This window comes from Mobula birostris, chromosome 15, assembly GCF_030028105.1.
Source record: "Mobula birostris isolate sMobBir1 chromosome 15, sMobBir1.hap1, whole genome shotgun sequence".
In the NCBI taxonomy this organism is placed as follows: Eukaryota; Metazoa; Chordata; class Chondrichthyes; order Myliobatiformes; family Myliobatidae; genus Mobula; species Mobula birostris.
Window position 1 is genome coordinate 27,164,048 of NC_092384.1, and position 21,162 is coordinate 27,185,209.

A 21,162-nucleotide genomic window follows, 5' to 3' on the forward strand; every position below is an offset into this window, starting at 1 on the left:
TTTAACTGGTTGGGATACAACTGTAGGGGTCCCACCTAGCCCAGAATCAGCAGTGATATCTGAAGAATCATCTCTTCAGTGACCCACTCGTCTACATTATCCTTGTATGCTCACCTGCATGAGTAATCTGGATGCTACTACTAATGAGATCCTGCTTTTTAATCTTCTTCCAACTTCTTTACAATGTGATGGCTGACACCAGTGTAAATAGTAAGACGTTTGCCTCATGTAGTTCTTTTCTTCATAGGAAATCCCACCAAGTGGCAAATTATTGTATCCACTGCAGTTTGGTGTGGAATCAGAGGTGACTGAAAACCCGGAGATAGTATGTCCAAAATAGCATACGCAACAATGTTGTTGGCACACAGCATGCAGTGCTGCCCTTAGATTCTTTAAACCCCACCCAAAATAAAAATATACATAATGATTTTCTTTACTGCTAAATATGGCAGCAAGTGACTTACAACTCAAGAGCAGTGAAATGTTTGTGTCCAGTCATTAATGGATACCATGAAACATTTTATTATTATTATTAGCTTTAAAATGTCTGAGTTGAATTTCCATAAGTCAGGTCATCTTAACATGGGGAGCTCATGTAATGGCACACTATGGATTATAGACTTTCCACCTTTTCTATTGGCTGGGAGTAGCTAGGTTGTCTGTGAGGTGCTGAATGAGTAAAGCTGTCCTTCAAACTGTTTTAATTAAGAAGTTATTTATCTTGAAGGATTTACGTTGGGGAATATTTCAAATGGGAAATAAAGATTGTCGTGTTGCTGTTTTTATCTCAGTGAAAAAATATTAAGGGGAATGTGATGTATGATAGATACATACCTTGGAAAAGCCCTAAAGTAACCAATACTACCGCATCGGTACTGCATGGGAAAGACTTTCACTGCTTCAGGATGTTGTGGTGACTGTAGAACAAGGCAGCTTTACTGCAATGCACTTATTGGATTGCAATCTAAAATATGTAGGTTTCAAAGAGGATTACTAGTAAATAAGAACTAGTTCAAAACCTGTAATCCTGATGAGAATTTTGTGCATCAATGTTAACATCAGTTGAATGATTTGTTTTTGATTCTTTAGTGATTTGTTTTTCAGAATGCCTTGTAAAATCTATTTGTTTTAGTCAGCTTGCCATTGTGCAGCAAGAATTCAAGTGTGTTTCAAGTGAAACAGGTGATGGATGTCAGGAAGTGGTGATTTACAGATAATAAACAATCAATTGTCAAAAGGCTATAGATCTCATTAGCTCTTTAGATTACAAGTGAGGTGCACTGGGTTTACTGGTACTTGGCAGAGCAAAGAGTAAGGGCCTTTAGCACTGCAACAATGATTCTTGCAAACTCCATTTATTTGGCAAGGGATCCTGGCAATTTATTTTCAGGCACTTTGCTGGTCTTGCTGGGGTCATTTTGAAAACTATCTGTAGAATTCCACGGTCAATATCCTTTGAGAAAATGAACATTCAATGCTGCAAATTTGTTTTTGAAACATAGCCTTTTATTTTTACAAAGAATGTACTGTTTAAAAATACATTTCTGACTGAGACCTAGCATCTTCATTGATTGGTTGACCTTTCCTTGTCATCTAATCATTGCCTTGTGATAGGTTAGACTGGCTCTGAGTAGGATATTTACAGAATAAACAAGGTTGCAAGGAATGTTTCTGTTTATTAAAGTTTCTGCCTCTTCTTCCTCCCATTTCATGAGTTCACTATGCATACTTTTCTCTTGGAGTACAATTTGTGCATGTAATGATAAGTACTGCATGCTTTTCTTATGCTAAATTGGATAGAAGAGTTCATCACCATCTGAAAGAGCCTGCTGAGTGAAATCCACTGCCTGGTCAGGACAGATTGTGGTGCACTTGTAAATAACCCTAAATCTTAACTCTTTTCGCTTAACATATTTGATATGTTTTCATAACTCCAAAACATAAAACTAATGGAAAGAAAACACAGGAGCCCAGGATAATGCGTGTACTCTTAGTTTACTTTAGTGAGGTGTGCACTTATGCCATAGTGACATAATGTTCTATGCCATTCACATACTTTGTACATACAGACATCTCACCTCTCCCGGAAGTTCCGTGAGTCTCCCGCATATCGATAGTGGCTCCCTGATGCCTGGAAGTTATATACAATATCCTGGAAATAGATTTTTTTGAGAGGGAGAGGGAGAGGGAGCATCCTGTTTGGTCTCTCTTCGTGCTAAGAGTGGTCCCCAACCACCGGGCCGTGAGGAAACGATATGATTTGGCAATATGAAACGATATGAGTCAGCTGCACCTTTCCTCATTCCCTGTCACACCCACTGTTGAATTTTTTTTTAATTTTATTTTTATTTGGATAAGGAATTCACAAATAGCATGTACTTTTTTCACACATATAACCTTTTCCATTTTTTTATATGTATAAAACTACAATTATTTATACATTCTTAAGTACACATTGAGATGATATAAAAGGAAAATAAACATTTAAATAGATAATTATGTACTGTGGTAAATCTAACCTATTAGGCTAAGTAATGGAATTAGTTGTTAAGAAAAATGGTAATAATAGTTTCCATATAACCCTTCTGGACTGTTGAATTTTAACGCACGTGAGGTCATCAGTGACCCAAGACATGCCAAGGAATGAGTCTGTGACCCATTTGTGAATGTCCCCAGTGAATCATGCATGTCAGCATGGGGAAAAGATCAACTTCTCGAGCTTGCAAATGATGACGGGCTGAAAAGTATGTTTGACATAACATCTCTGCCGGCATTCTAGATCAAAGTCATGGCTGAATATCCTGAGATAGCCATGAAAGCACTGAAAACGTTGCTTCCATTTCCAACATATTTCTGCAAAGCGGAGTTTTCTGCAATGAATGCAATGAAAACTAAATTATGGAATAGACTGGACGTAAGGAACTCCCTTCGAGTATCGCTGTCTCCCATCACCCCTCGATGGGACCATGTTGTTGCAGGAAAACAAGCCCAGGGCTGATTCAGCGATATTGGTGTGTTGCAATGATTTTATATGTTCATATGAGGAAAATATGTGCTGTGTGTTTAATATTCAAACGCTTCTTAAAATGTTATGATGCTACTGACTTATAAGTGACTTATAATTCCGTGGTCCCAAACCGCCAGGCTGCGAAGAATGCAGCAGTGGCCGGAACACACCCAGTACATCTTTAAGAAAAAATCTGAAATAAACAAGCTAATTAATTAGGTAACACACATCAAAGTTACTGGTGAACGCAGCAGGCCAGGCAGCATCTCTAGGAAGAGGTACAGTCGACGTTTCAGGCCGAGACCCTTCGTCAGGACTAACTGAAGGAAGAGTTAGTAAGAGATTTGTTTGCGTAATTAATTAGGTGCTGCCCGGCATGTAAATATTGGCCCAGATCAGAGGCGATTGCAGATTGCATCATCTCTGATCTGGGTCGTCATTTACATGCCGGGCGGCACCTAATCAATTAGCTTGTTTATTTCAGCTTTTTTCTTAAAGATGTGCTGGGTGCGTTCCGGCTACCGCTGTATTCTTCGCGGCCCGGAGGTTTAGGACCACTGTTATAATTGACTTATCACTACATTCATGCAAGAAAAATAGGCGCTGTGTGTTTAATATTAAATTCGTTAGATAAACCCCTTTAGAAACGAAATTATATTAGCCACTTACAAGTGACTTATAGTTGACTTATCACCTATATTCCGGTTGTGATTAACATCCCCCCCCCCCCCCCCGGGGTCGGCCAGTCTGCAAGAATATTGTCAGTATTAAACCGGTCCGCGGTGCAAAAAAGGTTGGGGACCCCTGATTTAAACTAGCTGGCTAGCTGCCAAGGAGCTACGCTATTGATGTCTACGTGATGAGGCCAAACTCCCTGTAGACTTGCTTAAAGTTGTAATAGAATAAACATGATAATATAATATAAGTACATATTTTAATGTCACATTTGCTGCATATACCCAACTTGGTTTACAGATTAGACAAAATCACTAAACAAAGTATTACATACACCCTTGGAGGTCGACGGGCTGGGAGGAATATGGGGTTGCCGGGGTGCTACCTCCCTGAAATGGTGGTGCTACCTCCCTGAAATGAGTTTTTGCAGGGTGGGATGTCTGTACAGATAACCCATAGCAAATTATATAAACAAACAAAGGATGCTTAATTAGACAATATATTTACATTAATACTCAAATATTACTGAAGTATTGAATACACAACATTCCTTCCTGCTAAACTATAAGCTCCAACTCAATATAGAATGCATCTCTACTCAAACTGCATATTGCTAAAGATTCAAAGTATATTTATTATCAAATTATGTATACAGAATACAACTCTGAGATTCATCTTCCTGCAGGCAGCTACAAAACAAGAAACACCATGTTCAAGAAAACATCAAACACACAACGTGCAAAAAAAGTACAAATTGCACAGAAGGCACAAAATGAGCGAACAACTCATAGCCTAGCAAACATCAAACCAGGAGTCCAGTGATTTTCAGTTCAGCGTTGTGCTGCTAGCCCACTGTAGGCTGCAGAGTCATTCTTCACCAAAGCACCCCAGACCACATCGATCGCCCCAATCAAACCACTCAAAAACTGCAAAAAAAGATTAACCAGAATCCAGAAGCACACGCAACATGAACCTTAAAGTCCCCCGGAATGAGTCCACAACCTCACCAATCAATCCTTGCAACGTGGATCCCAAGACTCCTGCACTTTCCCCTGACAGCAGCTAGCGAGCGGGAGAGGAAGACAGGTGTCAAACGCCGGCAGCTGTCACCAAACACCAGCCCATTCTCTCCACTCTCATCCTTGTTGATTTCAACCTTACTTGATGCCTCAATCAGATAGAAGAAATGGAGTCGATCATGGGCTGTCCAGGCTTTCAGGTGTCAGATTGGTCAATCAGCCCAAAAACACACCATCAAAATATCAATCACAGGTTCCAATCACTGCTATATACTAATGTACTACAAAAGATTGTCACCATGTCAAATCAAAATAAAAAATCCAAAACCTGTCAACAATTTACTAAAAATTAATACCAAAATTGTGAGACTGAAAAGTATCCATCCTGTTTGTAATTACTATACTAACTTTCCTCAGGTGCAATATACTGTATTATCTTGCCAACTCACCCAATTTGTTGATGTAGAGAACTGGGGGATCACCCGTTTCCAATGAATTCAGAAGAATAAATACTGCTTTTCTTTGTAGGTCCAACAGAATGGTAGATTTTCAACGCACAAAAACCAGAATGAAGGCAGAAGAGCATTCAAGACAAGTCAGAGAAATGATAATAGAGGTATAAATCTGGGGAAGGGGACAAGACCATCTCAAAGGCACTGAACATAGCTTGGAGCTCAGTGCAGTTCATCATGAAAAGGTGGGGGGAAAAATGAAATCACAGCCACACTGCCTATGTCAGACCGCCCCTCTAAACTTAGTCAGCAGAGAAGAATGACATTTGTAAGAGAGACTACTGTGATGCCTACAGTCACTCTGAATGAGTTGCAAAAGTCAGTGGCTGCAACTGGAGATTAGAGATGAGGTTCATGGCTCCATAATCTCTAAGGCCTTGCACAAAATGGGTTATTATGGAAGAGTGGCGAGGAAGAAGCCTTGGCTATATTTTTTAAAAGAAACACAATCTTGCCTGCAAAGGCTTTCCAGAGCATCACTTAGAAGATCTTGTATAAATTTGGAAGCAGTCTTATGGTCAGATGCAAAGAAAGTGAAACTTTTTGGCCTCAACGCTAAATGATACGTGTGGTGTAAATCTAATACTGAGCATCAGCCAGGAACATCATCCCTACTGTAAAGTATGGTGTAGGTAGCATCATGCTATGGGGATGTTTTTCAGCAGCAGTATATTATATAATACAACTACTATATAGACATCCTCAGCATGGCAAATTCTAAATTGTCCCACTGCCTAAAGATTTAATCGCTGTGGAGGATGACATCAAGCTCAATCTCAACTGTGGTCCAGTTCTCTCCTTACTCTTTCCAAGTACCCACTTTTGATTACCTCTGTAGTCCTTCGCCAGGATTGTTGGTTTAGGAGTGAAACATTGAACCTCCTTGTTTTGAGGAGCCCGCAGTTTGTCTCAGATGTTTGTCCTGCAAACATTCTAAGGTTGGATTTGAGGTGATCCAAGCGTGAGCACAAGAGATGACCTAGGAACAGCTGGTGAGCTGTTGGTTGTGGAGTGTGTTGCATTATGATGTGCAAGGAGGAAACTGGCAAACAGTGTCGGTGCAGTGTGTTAAACTGATATTGCTCGCAGTGTGTTCTTTAGACTTCGGACAAACTTTCCGTCAAGCCATTTGTAGCTGGGCGGTATGGTGCAGGTGTAATATTGTTCTGCAGCAAATTGTGGTCCATTGTCACTGACTGAATGTTCTGGAGCACCATTCCTTGAGAAGAGGCTTCTCAGCACATCAACTGTGTGCGGGGCTGCAGTGAAGGAACACTTCTGGCCACTTTGAAGCTGTATCCACCACTACCAAGAAATTGATGCCCATAAATGGTACAGTAAAATCAACATGAATCCTCTGCCATTCCCAGGGATGAGGATACACTGCACTTGACATCTTCTGCATGTGTTGACAACCTGAACACTGCATGGCAAGCTGCTTGATCAAACTCAGGCCACCAGACAAAGCTTCGAGCCAACGCTTACATTTGACCATGCCTGGATGAGCAATATGTATCTCCTCCAACACTTTAGCTCTTAGCTTGATGGTACAACAGCTCTCAATAACAACATAAGGCAACCCCTGGCAACAGCAGGGGTTCAGCCTTACATTGGTAAAAATGGGGGAACTGGAATTTCTTCTACACATTCCAGTCACTTTGGGTGGTCATGTAGATCATGTAGGTCTTTTCTGGTTTCTCTTTAGATCATCTCTGCCATAATAGGAAGACTTTCCATTTGCATTAGAGAGAATACATCGAGAAATGTCCTCTTTTGTAAATTTTCCAAGGGTAAATGGGACAATCCACCAGCATTTCCATGATTAGTTGTCCTCCTGAATTTGATCTTGTGATTGTGTCCTCTAAGAAACAGAGATCATCTCTGCATTTATGCTGGTGCTGTTAGTGAAACACCCTTCTGTGGATTGAAAATGAACACCAGTGGTGGTTGATCAGTATTGAGGGTGAACTCTTTCCCAAACAGGTACTGGTTGAAACGTTTTACACCCCAAATCAGAAACAAGGCCTCTCTATTAATCTGTGCATAATTTTTCTCTGCAGCAGTAAGGGAATGTGATGCAAAGCGATGGGTATTCACTTCCAGCACTCATAACGTGACATGACTGTATCTATACCATAGATGGGGCGTCACAGGCAAGCTTCACTGGATGACATGTACCATAATGTATGAGTACAGTGTCTGATGCCATTATTTTCTTTGCCTTTTGGAAAGCCACCTCACACTGCTTTGCCCACTATCCCTTCTTCCTGATCTGTAGTGATGAGTTCAAGGAGTGGTACACAGTAGCCAACTTTGGCAAGAACCTGTTATGGTAATTGACAAATCCTAAAAAGGACCACAACTGTGACATGTCCTTTGGCTTTGGGTCATCCACCATTCCTTGAAATTTCTCAGGACACTTGTGCAAATCTTGTGCGTCAGTGGTGTGACTGCAGTAAGTGATGCTTGGTTTAAAGATTTCACATTTGTCACATGTGCTCTAATCTTTTTAACACTGCCTTGAGATTTTGAAAATGTTCCTTGTCATCCTTACTGGTAACAATAATGTCACCCAGGTAACACTGAGTGCCTGGGCAGCCTTGCAGCACCCGGCCCATAGCTTTCTGCCAACGTGCAGGTACAGATGCTACTCCAAGAATAAGCCTATTATAGTGATAAAACTCTTTGTGAGTGCTCATAGTGAGAAACACTTTAGACTGTCCTTCCATCTCCATCTGCGATTGGAGGTGCGGAGGAGAAGATGGCGTGAAGCAGCGCGCGCAGCCGCTCCGAATGATATCGTATTTGTGAAGTAGGATGTTGTGCACAATCCTGATTTGATGGAGACAGATGTGAAGAAGCACGGAGAAACATTTGGAGTAACTTCTGAAATGCCTGCTTCGCTGCCGCTGCTACTGTGCGTTTGAGAATCTCCAGAGGGGAAGGCCCCAAATCCTCGGCTTTGCCTATTGCCTGTTGCCGGGGCTGGGGAGCACTCGGCAGAAATGGTGCTCAGTGCTGGGTGTCGGAGAGCTGGTCGGAGGCTCAAAGTTTTTGGATGGACTCAGAGTTGGACTGTGGTCGGGGTGCTTCCAGGATGCTGCATCGGCAAGTTTGCGACGCTGGAAGCTCATGGAAGGAAGTTTCTCCCTTCAACCGTCTGTGTGAGATGCTGGGACTTTCGAGAGACTTTGAGACTTTTTTTTACGTACCCATGGTCTGTTCTTCATCAAATTACGGTATTGCTTTGCACTGTTGTAACTATATGTTATAATTATGTGGTTTTTGTCAGTTTTTTTAGTCTTGGTTTGTCTTGTGTTTCTGTGATATCATTCTGGAGGAACAATGTATCATTTCTTAATGCATGCATTACTAAATGACAATAAAAGAGGACTGCGTGTCCTCATAATCTGAAAAAAGTAGCCCTCAGCTAAGTCCGCTTTGCTGAAGTGTTTTACTTCAGAAAGGTTTGCAAAGATATTCTCTGTTATGGGCAGAAGGTATTGATCTACTTTCAGTACTGGGTTGATGGTGACCTGAAAATCACCACAGATCCTGACAGACCCATTCTTCTTAACTACTGGGACCATTGCCATTGTCATTGAAAAAATTCCTTCAGCTTCCATGTGATCTAGCTTGCGGACTACTTTATCATGAATAGTGTAAGGAACTTGACAGGTTTTGTAAAACTTGGGTGCCGTATATTCATTTAATATTATTTTACCCTTGATATATTTGAGATTTCCATTGCCATCCTTGACACAGCTGTGGCATCATCCAGAGCCTTTCTTAATTTGCTTTTAATTGACTCTATTACAGGGGATGGGGCATACAAACAGTGGATAGATCTCCGATCAAATTGTAGTTGTCTCAGCCAATAATGACCCCACCATGCTGGCTCACCTGTTTTAACCACATGCAAGCCCAACCTGGCTTGTTGGATGTAGTACTTCACTTTTACAAATGTCATTTCCACAGGTGTTATCTTTTCTTAGTTCTTAGTTGGATAATTGCAGGCTTCAGTTCAGTAGCTTTGAAATGCCCTTCAAACTAATTTTGTGGAATGATTGAAACAGCCGAGCCAGTGCCTTTTTCCATTTTAATTAATTTGCCATTCACTTCTATGTAAGCCATATTGCTTGTCTTCTGTTAGTTGTCACATTGTAAATCTCAAGGCTACACAGTCCTATGTCACTCATCATTATTAGAATTTTTTATCAACAGCATGCAAGTAAGTGCTCTTTTTGAAACTGCAACTTGACTTTTTAATCTTTATCTCTTCTCTGTGCAGTCCATTTATTTTTGTCTACCCGACATGCTCTTTACATTTTCTGCAAGTTTCACCTTTAAACCTGCATTAATCAAGTGTATATGAGCTTCTGCCAAAATGGTAACACAAGTTGTTTGACCAGGCAGGTTTCTACTTGGATATTACAATTTTGTTCACGCTTTCTTTCATTCCTGACTGTAACTCAATTGCTCTTCTGGCTGTTGTTTCCATTGATACAGTGGTTTCAACTGCTCTTGTAAATGTGGCTTGTGTTTCAGGTAGGAGCCATTTTTTAATGCTTTCTTGTTAGTTTCCACGAATTAAACAATCTCTCAGTGCATCATTAAGCCTATTATTGAACTAACTATGCTCAGACAATCTCTTCAATTCAGCCACAAAAGTTGAAGTGGACTCCCCTTCTTTTTCATTCCACTTATGAAACCAAAAGTGCTCTGCAATCAACAATGGTTTCAGTTCTAAATGTTCCTGCATTACTTTCACGTTATCCGCAAAGCTCATTTTGCTTGGTTTGTTTGGAGCAGTTAGACTTCTAAGCAAACAGTATTCCTTTCCACAATTGCACTCAGTAACATTGGCATTCACTTTTCATTGGCTATTTAATTTGCTTTAAAATGCTGCTCAATTCGTTCAGTAAACAATATCCAGTTATATGTTGTGCAATTGAACGTGTCTGTCTTTCTGAAGTAACCAGCCATTTTTGTTATTTTTTTTATTATTATCACCCAGTACTCTTTTGTTAGTTTTCTGTCTTTTTTTTAAACTTGACCATTTTTCTCCCCGTGCAAAGAAACAAAACATGCTGCACTTTAAAAAAAAACTCAAGCATCTCTCTCTTGCAAAGAAAAATAGTGATGCACTTCAACAGGTAGGTAGTTGTCTCGGATTCGTTTTAAAGCTACTCATCACCACTGTTCAGTTTTTTTAACTCCAAACATAGATCTAATCAAAAGAAAATCACGGAAGCCTGGGGTAACGTCTGTACTCTTAGTTTACTTTAGTGAGGTGTGCACATATATTGTAGTGGCATAATGACACGTGTCATTCATGTATTTTGTATATATAACCCATACTGAATTACACAAACAAAGAATGCTTAATCAAACAATATATTTACAATATTATTCAAATATTACTGAAATATTGAATACACAACAATAAGGAGCAAGGATAATAGAAAATAACTGGAAGAGATACTTGCCAATGTAAAGAGACCGCGGAACAGTCAGCAAGGAATAAAATTTATTCCTCATTTGGTTGTCATGTTACAGTCGTACAAGACATTAGTTAGGCTGCTCTTGGAGTATTATCAGAAGCTCTGATGACCACACTATAGGAAAAATGTGATCATGTTGGAGAGGGTGCATGAAAGATTCCTTACACTGGAAGGCTTCAGTTATCAGGAGGGATTGGATAGGCTATTTCAGTTTTCCCTGAATGCTGAGGTGATGTGATGAATGTATATAAAATTATGAGAGATGTAAGGTGGCGACTAATATCAAAGAAGATACTAAAAGCTTTTTAAGTATATAAAGGGTAAAGTTATTTCCCATGGTAGGGGAGTCTAGGACAAGAGGGTACATCTTCAGGATTGAAGGACGTCCATTTAGAACATAGGTATGGAAAAATTATGTTAGTCAGAGGGTAGTAAATCTGTGGAATTTGTTGCTATGAGCGACTGTGGAGGCCAAGTCATTGGGTGCATTTAAGGCAGAGATAGATAGGTTCTTGATTAGTCAGGGCATCAAAGGGTATGGGGAGAAGGCAGGGGAGTGGGGATGACTGACAGAATTGGATCAGTTCATGATTGAATGGCAGAGCAGACTCGATGGGCTGAATGGCCTACTTCTCTTATATTTTATGGTCTATGATCTTATGAAGATGGCTAGTGTCTGTTTTCCATGGTTGGGGAAAGGAAGTATGGTTTCTAAGACTAGAGGGCATGGGTTTAGGTGAGAGGAAGGAGATCTAAAGGGGATCCAAGAAGTATCTTTTTTTCCATGTAGAGTAATTGTTAACTGGAATGAGTGGCTAGATGAGGTGATGTAGGCCAGATCAGTAACAGTACTTGAATGAGCAGGGCATAGAGAGAGATTGAATTAACACAGACACGTTGGATAGACATGATGGTCACTGTAGAAACGGTGGAGGGAAGAATCTGTTTCTATGCTGCACAACTCTATGACTCTGTGACTCGAAAAAGGTGATGCCCTTTATTTTGGCGCAGATGAGCCAACTGGTAATATACAGTAACAGAAAGCCATTTGACCCATAATATTCTGCCAAAAATGGTTTCCAAGCTGAACCACTTCCCAGCTTTTGATCTATAGACTTGTAGCATGAAGGATGGCTCTTCAAATTCTCAAACAGAAACCTTTTTTTAAAAAATTCTCCTTTAATCCACATACCTTTTAACTGAAATCTGCATTGCTGCCTGTCTTGCTAAGTCCTTCCAGCATTTTGTGTGTGTTGCTCTGGATTTGCAGCATCTGCAGAATCTCATGTTTGCAGTACTCTATCCCTGGTCTGTCTAATGCTTTATACCATTCCATTGTGACCTCTGCTCATCATCTTTGTATCGACCAAGAAAGTTACATATCTGTATGCTGTCTTAATCACCTAATCAATCTGTCCTGTTTGTTCCCTTCAGATCACTATCACAATAAATACTGCCTTGTTCTACCAACATGTCAATTTCTTTTATACTGATGTAGCAGTGCACATTCAAAGAGGACGTAGTAATCAGAATAAAATGTTATTGATCACACCAGGCAGATTTTGTGGTTTGAGCCTCTATGGTCTCCCTCTCCATGACAGCAAGGATTCTCTCCTTTAGACTAGTGAGGTTCTGAACTAAATGGAGCTTCCTTCCTTCCTCATGCAGGTGGTTGATATTGTGCTCTACATTGTACATCATCCATGTGCTTACAGACAAAGCATTAAATGAACAGAACTGTTTAGGTGAGGCAGTCTGCCTTAACAGGTCTGTAAAGCAAGGTATAGAAAGTGTTACAATAAATCTCGGCAATAGAAACCTCGAAATGATCTCATTAACAGAAATCATAAATACTCATCTGCTTCACTAGAGCCTCTCAGAATGAAATTTGCTTTCCACAGTCAGTCTGGCTTTTATTTGACTCCAGAAACACCCTAAGAAGTTGACTCTATCTACCGATTGACGTTGTTATAGATAGTCTTTGCTTCTTGGACATAGAGCGACCTGCACAACCACAGCATTTGTTGTACACCATCTGTAACATGGCCTTCACATTTGTGTCTCTGTACTCCAGTGTGTACTTGCATACATCTCAGACACTGCTCCTTACGGACTGCTCTTTCCACCGCTTTCCCTTTGAAGCTTAGACTTTTAGACCACATTCCTTCTGGAGACTTTTTCTTTAAGAGCAGTACCTGGTTTTGGATCTGCAGATAGCTGCTGTTATTTTAGATGATTTCCACCATTTTGTAATTGAAATAACTGTTCAGAAGAATTCTTGTGCAAACGTTTTAGTGCCTTTTGTAAGCTACCTATTTTAAGATCTTGCAGCTGTTTGATTCTTTAGCACATTGATACATATATGCATCACTCACTAATTATTTATAATTTAATTTGTGCAGGTGGGCCATGACTGGGAGTTGAACCAGATGAGCCGATAACATGCCCAAGAATTAAGGGTTGTAGGGAAAGGACAGGGAAGTGGATGAGAACTGTTGGATCAATCATGATCCTACTGAATGGAGAAGCATGCTTGAGGGGCTGAATAGCCTACTCCTGTTCCTACTGGTTATGGAAGCATGCAAAATAGTTCCTGAGGTATGTTTTAAATACCTGGTAGCTCAGTGTTACCCAAGAACAAAGGGAATTTATTTCTCATTTATTTCTGCAGAGACGTAGCACCGTTTCCTGAATTATCTCCAGCAGATAGGAAAGAGTAGGGCTTGCACCTACAGAGTTTCACAACAGTAGGGGCATATTAAATGCTCGCTTTTACTTCAGCAAGAAATACAGATGAAAGAAACTTTCAGCAGCTCAGGCAGCATCTGTGAAGACAGAAATGTTAACTCATATGTTACCAAGTGACGTTTCATTTACTACCCATCCTAGGGAGGTTCTTTCCAAGGATGTGGCATCTTCTGACATTTCTCCCCTACCTACCATTTCATGCAGAAGCAGTTGAGAAGTTGATAATAAGCTTGACTCCCTGTGCTAATGTGTCAGTTATCAGAATAAAGTGCACACAGATCTATTTTGCATAGTCAAGTTAAACATAGAAACATAGAAAATAGGTGCAGGAGTAGGCCATTTGGTCCTTTGAGCCTGCACCGCCATTCAGTATGATCATGGCTGATCATCCAACTCAGAACCCTGTACCAGCCTCCCCTCCATACCCTCGATCCCTTTAGCCACAAGGGCCATATCTAACTCCCTCTTAAATATAGCCAATGAACTGGCCTCAACTGTTTCCTGTGGCAGAGAATTCCACAGATTCACCACTCTCTGTGTAAAGAAGTTTTTCCTAATCTCGGTCGTAAAAGGCTTCCCCTTTATCCACAAACTGTGACCCCTCGTTCTGGACTTCCCCAACATCGGGAACAATCTTCCTGCATCTAGCCTGTCTAATCCCTTTAGGATTTTATACGTTTCAATCAGATCCCCCCTCAATCTTCTAAATTCCAACGAGTATAAGCCTAGTCGATCCAGTCTTTCCTCATATGAAAGTCCTGCCATCCCAGGAATCAATCTGGTGAACCTTCTTTGTACTCCCTCTATGGCAAGAATGTCTTTCCTCAGATTAGGGGACCAAAACTGCACACAGTACTCCAGGTGTGGTCTCACCAAGGCCTTGTACAACTGCAGATAGAATAGAAGAAGACACCTTGCATATAGCAGTCTTACATTCATGCAGGGGGTTTTTCATGATGTTATCTACTTCTCATGGTTTTTAGGGTTTCATACTTTGTTCAAAAGTTACATCTTAAAAGCGGGGTCATACAATGTGAAACAGTCTTTTTGGTCCATTCAGTCTGTTCTGACCAACAAGTATCCATTTCTTTTATTCTCTTCATGTTCCTATGAACCCTGTTGTGTATTTGATATTTCAGTAATCTTGTATGCGATATATTATTTTCAACATTCTTGTTCCTTTAAGTAATTCATTGTAATTGTATGTGTAAATAGGTGAATTACATACTCATCACGCTACCATGTGATATGCATGTGCCTTGCTTAAAGTAAACTTGAAGTTAGACCCACACTCCCAGATTCCCATGTCTTCCTTTGAATTAGTGGAGTGTTTTAAAAACATAACACGCACCTTCTGGATTCTTCTACCTACCTATGCACAATGAGCACTTAACAGTGGCCAATTAACTCATAAATTTACATGCCATTGGATGTGGAAAGAAACTTGCACACTCACAGGAGAAATTTCAAATGCCTTGCCAGCAGCTCTGGAGGTCAGAATTGAACCCAGGCTGCAGGAGTCATGTAGCAGCAACTCTCCTAGCTCTGCTGCCCTGTTTTGTTTAATCAGCAAAGATATTGTGAAATGGCAACAAACTCAATCATGCTTTGATTAAAGAACATAGTGGTGAAATGAAGTGGGGTGGGTGGTGTGAAGAAGAGAAAAAGAGAAGCTACACTGGTTATTCCTATCACTTTTTAATTTTATGATATATAATATGAATCTGCTTTTTTCACTTTGTACTATCTTCAGTCATCAGGGTGTGAATTACTGTTCCATCTATGAATTACATTACTGTTATCTTACAGCTGGCTGACTGGAGATGTTCTTTGCCTTGAAAAAATTTGCTTTAATGACCTTTTCCATATATGGACTGCCTCATTTAAAATCAGTATTCCCTATAGCTGAACACTAGTGATGAAGTAAACTGAGTAAGTTAATTGATATTTGGATCCATTACTGGTCAGAAGACGAGTATTATTTTATTGATCCTCAAATAACGTTATGTCTGTAATGCAATATACCCAAAATGCTGGAGGAACTCAGCGGGTCAGGCACAGTCAATGTTTTGGGTCGAGACTCTTCTTCTCTAATGTTTTTGTCTTTCCTTTCTGAGTTGTTGTTAAATGTCATCTGCTGGAATCATAAAAACAAGTCGCTGTTTAACTCAGCACAGACTGAGGATGAAATAAGTTATTAGCTTCAACCATCATAACTTCACTTGCCTCAGCACTGAAATATTCCACAACTTACTGACTTACTTTCAAGGACTCCACAACTTGTGTTATCAATATTATTTATTTATTTGTTTGTTTATTTTTATTACTATTTGGTCGTTTTTGTAATTGCAGTTTGTCTAATGCACATTGGTTGTCCATGTTTGTTTGTAGTTTTTTTATTACTGTTTCTTTGTACCTACTGTGAATGCCTGGAAGAAAATGAATCTCAAGATAGTATATGGTGACTTATACGAACTTTGATAATAAACTTACTTTGAACTTTGATCTATTATCTGTGTGGGCTTGGTATGACACTAGCCATATCATCACAGAGCCAACAGGGGATCACTATACTGTACTGTTACCCATCGTGAAGAAGGATGTCTGACAGAAACCAATGAGTGGAATCTGATGTCCACAGTTCCATTTTGTTTAAAAGCGTTCATATAGTAAGTCACATACTTATTGTGCAGGGCAATATATCCTGAATTTGCCCAGAACAACTGGCACAGGTAAAATATTTAACTACCCTGTATCTCTGAAATATAAACGAGGAAATAATTCACAATCAATTCAAGTGTTGAAACGTGTATCAACCACAATGGTGAGTATATTTTTACTGATTTTAAATTGCATTTAGAAAATGAAGCTATATAAAATTAATAACAAGAAAAATGATGGAATTAATAGATTACTGGTAAAGCTATTAAATTCTCTCATAAAATGCATTGTTTAATAGTAGAATTTTATAGGAAATTTTCAGTGTTATGGCCTTTTCCTCTCTGCAGTGAAGGAGTTGAAAGTATCACCTTAGCTCAGGCGTTTCAAACAACTTTGGACAAATTCTGTGTACAGGCTGCCTGAGGTTAAGGACACCCAACTTGTGGAATGAGCTCCCATAAAATGATTAAATTCAGAAGTCAATATATGTATGTAGATTTGTTCCAATGAATGACAGAACTAGTCTTCTCTTTCTCCACTTCTAATAATTGTCCTTTCTTATCAGTCTTGTGTACCTCTGATGCCATTGATTACAAAACTGTGGAGCTATGGCTAACAAATCAAGTATATTTTCTGACAGTGTGGACAATATTGACTTATGGATATCTGTAAATGTGGAACTCATATTTTACTCTGGAATAACTTGTATTAGAAAGGAACATGTCATAAGAATTATTGTTTTATTTCCTGCTCCTGTAGAACTAGTTACCAAAATGAAAAATGAAAATCAATGTTACATATCATTGTTAGTGAAGAGCATCTGACCAAGAAATATTGTAGAAATGAAATTTTATATTTATCTCCAGTATGCAATGCTTAAGCTGGCAAAAGAACATTAGTACAGATTTGTATGTGAGCTTTAGCTATATCTCAAAGAGAACTGTTTGTATTGAGGATGTTTGAGGCACTTTGATCATGAGTCTGGAGATAGCAGCAGAGTATACTAGTTAGTCAACTACATCTGCACTGCAGCAAAGTAACCATCTGTTTATCATCCAGGTCACTGGAAGTTCTTTCTTGACTGATCCAGTGTTCCACCAACAGCAGCTTCAGTAAGGACTATGAATAAATGGAGAGAGGTAAGAAAATTGGGGAAAGGAGAAAGGCCTTGTGTAATCTTGTACCTTCAATGGTGTCAGCAGCCCAGGGAATCCTCACCTCAATGCCTTTGGATGAAAAATCCTACAAAACGTAGTGGGTTCAGCCCTATATGTCATGGGTAAAGCCCTCCCAACTATTGAATACATCTATGTGAAACACTGTCATAAGAAAGTAGTATCCATCATCAGAGATCCCCACCACCCAGGCCATGCTCTTTTCTCGCTGCTGCCATCAGGGAGAAATTACAAGGGACTCAGGATTTATGCCACCAGGTTCAAGAACAATTACTACCCCACAACCATCAGGCTCTTGAACAAAAGGGGATCATTACAATCATTTGCTCATCCAATAAGATGTTCCCACAACCAATGATCTCACTTTAAGGACCCTTTATCTTGTTATCTGAAGTTCTCATTGTTTATTGTTGTTTATTTATATTTGCATTTGCATAGTTTGTTGTCTTCTGCACTCTAATTGATCCTGTTATAGTTACTTTTCTATAGATTTACTGAGTATGCCCACAGGAAAATGAATCTCAGGGTTTTATATGATGACACTTCGTACTTTGATAATACTGTAAAAAGTACTTGGGAATTTTTGGAACTTTGATTTGTAATTATTTGGATATAGACCAAGAAGGAGGAAAACACCAATTTACATAGAATGTAGGTATAGAAGCCAGTATATGATAGAAGAAAGTCAATAATACCAAAATAGAATATTCGTTAATGCTTTAGAAGATTGAAGGTAGCTACAAAGAGACATTGCATGATAGGGAATCTGGGTTGTTACATTCAGTGTTGGCATTTTAATATATCAAAAATGTAAGCTGTATTAGTCTGAATGAAAGTTGACATGTTGTGGATGCCTAAAGAGAGGGATTTGGGATGTTTATAAGAGAAACTAGTTTAACTCTAGGCTTTATTTCAAAAAGTAAAGAGTATAAAAACAAAGAGATAATATTAAGCTTTATAAAACTTTGTTAGGAAATTGTTCTAATTTGAGATCCATACTGTCAAGATGTCATTATGGTTTTATTATGCAGATCTGTTTGATTGCTGTCTTAATCAAGAAATATAAACTGAAAAATGTTTTGCATTAGAATGGGACTTTTCTGCATAGATTGTGACAAAAGCTTGTTAAGGCTTCAAACATCATCATTATTCCACCCAGAACTTTGTAGCGGGGTATGGGAACAGCACCAGTTTGAGCCTCGTAAGAGGTGGCTTGAGCTGGAGACAGGCACTAGATTCTGCCACCTGAGAGCAGGCTCTGAGCTCTGCCTCAACTGTAGGACCTGAAATATAACAATCCTGTGAAGGATATCATGGCCCAGAAATTCATTTGAATGAAGCATGATTTTTAATGGCCATGGTACTGAATTCTTACTTAAAGTCAATTACAATGTGGATGACAATAACTCAATTCTACTCGTACAATGCAATATTTTACATTAGCCTGGGACATCGTTAATCTTGGCACCAGAATAGCAACAAACAGTAGGGGACTCTTGATCCTTCTGATAGCAAATTTATCTGATCCAGTAATTATAGGATATTCCCCTCCTGCCCTGCAACCACACATTGATTTTTCCTTCTCCTTCCTGCCGTGCTCAATGATACCATATTCGTCACGCCTTCTATCCTTGGACAGTCTTTATTATTTACCTTGTACCTGTCGACTAGAGAAAACTTCTGCTGATCCTTCTGGGCCCCACTTGCCTTCACTTTACCCTGCAGGCTCGTGGTCACAGCAGCTCCAGTCAGTCTGATTCAGAGGTATGGCTATCTCCAGCTGACTCAAGCTGTTCAGTGCACTCTGGGAGTTTAGAAGTTAGCTTTTTGATTGCAAGCCTATCATCAGGTACTAGAATATTAACATGTTAACTGCTTTAGATCTGAAATGTTCCCAGTTATTAGCTTTGTTGACAACAAGTGATTTGGATAACCTAAAATATCTTGGGTTCTACCTTTGCCTAATCAACGTTAGATCCCAGACTGTTGTAGCCTAAGGCCACAGTCCCAGCCAACTTCACGGGAGTCAAAATTGACCAATGGATAAATGATGAGAGGTAGTTTCGCTTAGGGTTGGCTTCTTCTAAAGTAAGGTAGAGCAGCACAGTGTTTCTGTGCCTAAGTTGTCTGCCCAAGTCTGAACACAGGAATTTGAACTTTCTCTCTGTACTTTAATCTAGAGACAAGATCAATACTGCAGACTTTTCTGACAACATTTTAATTAATACTAAATGCAACAGTTTTAAGGTGATGATAGCCAGAAAGCTGAAATTATCAAGGTCCCAGGATGAGGAGCAATAAATAGTTTAGAGAAGTGATGTTATTGGAGATAAGTACATGCAGAACAGTGTAGCACAGGAAAGGGCCTTTGGGCCCTTCGATATATTTTTAAACCCCACTCAGAATAAAAACATACTGTACATAATGATTCTTTACTGCCAAATGAATCAGCAAATGATTATAACCCAAGAGCAGTGAGATGTTTTCACAAAAAATGTCTCACGCCGGCTAGATGGTGGTGAGAACACATGACAGTAAGTTAACCTTTCTAAACTGGTTTCCATGACAACTGACGGTGCACCCAGCATGACTGGTAAAGGGGTGGGTTTTGTCAGTCTGTTTGCAAAATATGTTGGACATCTACTGACAGGCTTTCAGTGTACATTACAGGAAGAGGCTTTGTGGGCAAAAGCATATCTTAAGGAACTTGAAGAAATGATAAAAATTGTAGCCAAGGTAACTAATTTTATTTTTTAAAGAGGTGAAGATTAGCTTTATTTGTCACGTGAACATGAAAACATATAGTTATATGTCATCTGTATCAAATCAAATCAGTGAGGATTGAGCTGGGCAGTCTGCAAATGTTGCCAGGTTTCCGATGCCAACATAGCATGTTTGCAACTGACTTACCCAAACCCTTATGTCTCTGTAATGTGGGAGGAAACCTGAGTTGTCACAGGGAGAACATGAAAGCTCCTTACAGGCAGTGGTGGGAATTGAACCTGTATTAGTGAATGCTGGCACTGTAAACCAATGTGCTAACCACTGTATTACCTTGCCACCTTTTCTGGGCACGCTTTGGAAAAACAAAGGCAATTCCAGAATTTACTGAGTGAGGTGAGTGAAGTGTAAGCAGAACTACTTGTGTATTACATTTGTTGGCTCAGTAGAGGTTTTGTTCTTAAACAACTCTTTTTTGTGTTTGGATGAAATCCACCTGTTTTTGGCAAATGTAAAAATTGTCAAGAATTATATCACATCCTGTGGCTTTGTAAATGTATTGTTTTTTTTGCAGATTCCTCCTCACATTTAAATGACTTGAACACCAAATTACAGGGATGTGGTAAAACACTTGATGTTATGTTTGATAATATGAATGCCTTTGAAATCAAACTGCAAGTATATCAGTGTGATGCTGTAAGTAAACGCTAACCACTGTGCTACCTTGCTACTTTTTCCTTTGAGTATTTTCCAAACCTTAAAAAGCACATGATAGGTATTGACATTCCTAAATTGATAGATATTGAGAGAAGATTCACTGAGCTCAGGTTAGTTGAAGAAACTGCAAAAATCATAAAATATACAGAGTGTAAGATCACACAAATTGAGTTTGGAAATGTTGCAGTAGATTGACTTGGATAATTTTGAAATGCAATTGATTGATTTACAAAGTAGCTCAATTTGGAGGCAAAAATTTGTTAACAAGAGCTGAATTAGAAAACATTGAAAAAGCAGCTGCTTCTTCCACTATCTGCAGAATCATAATAATAAAAGAGATCAGTTAGTGACTGGATCGAAACATACAAATCCAGACACCAAAGTTCTGAAACTCTGGAATTCCATTCCTGAAACTTTTAACTG

The 21,162-nt window shown here is 39.4% G+C and overlaps 1 long non-coding RNA gene across 1 annotated transcript in view; it reads left to right on the top strand.

Annotated features, from left to right (window-relative positions):
- Window positions 1-20,712, top strand: part of LOC140210507 (uncharacterized) — a 64,620-nt gene extending 43,908 nt beyond the window's left edge. The window contains exons 2-3 of the long non-coding RNA XR_011889251.1: window positions 17,186-17,265; window positions 20,597-20,712. This is a non-coding gene — a long non-coding RNA (uncharacterized lncRNA). The remainder of the gene's footprint in view (window positions 1-17,185; window positions 17,266-20,596) is intronic.
- The last annotated feature ends 450 nt before the right edge of the window (window positions 20,713-21,162 follow it).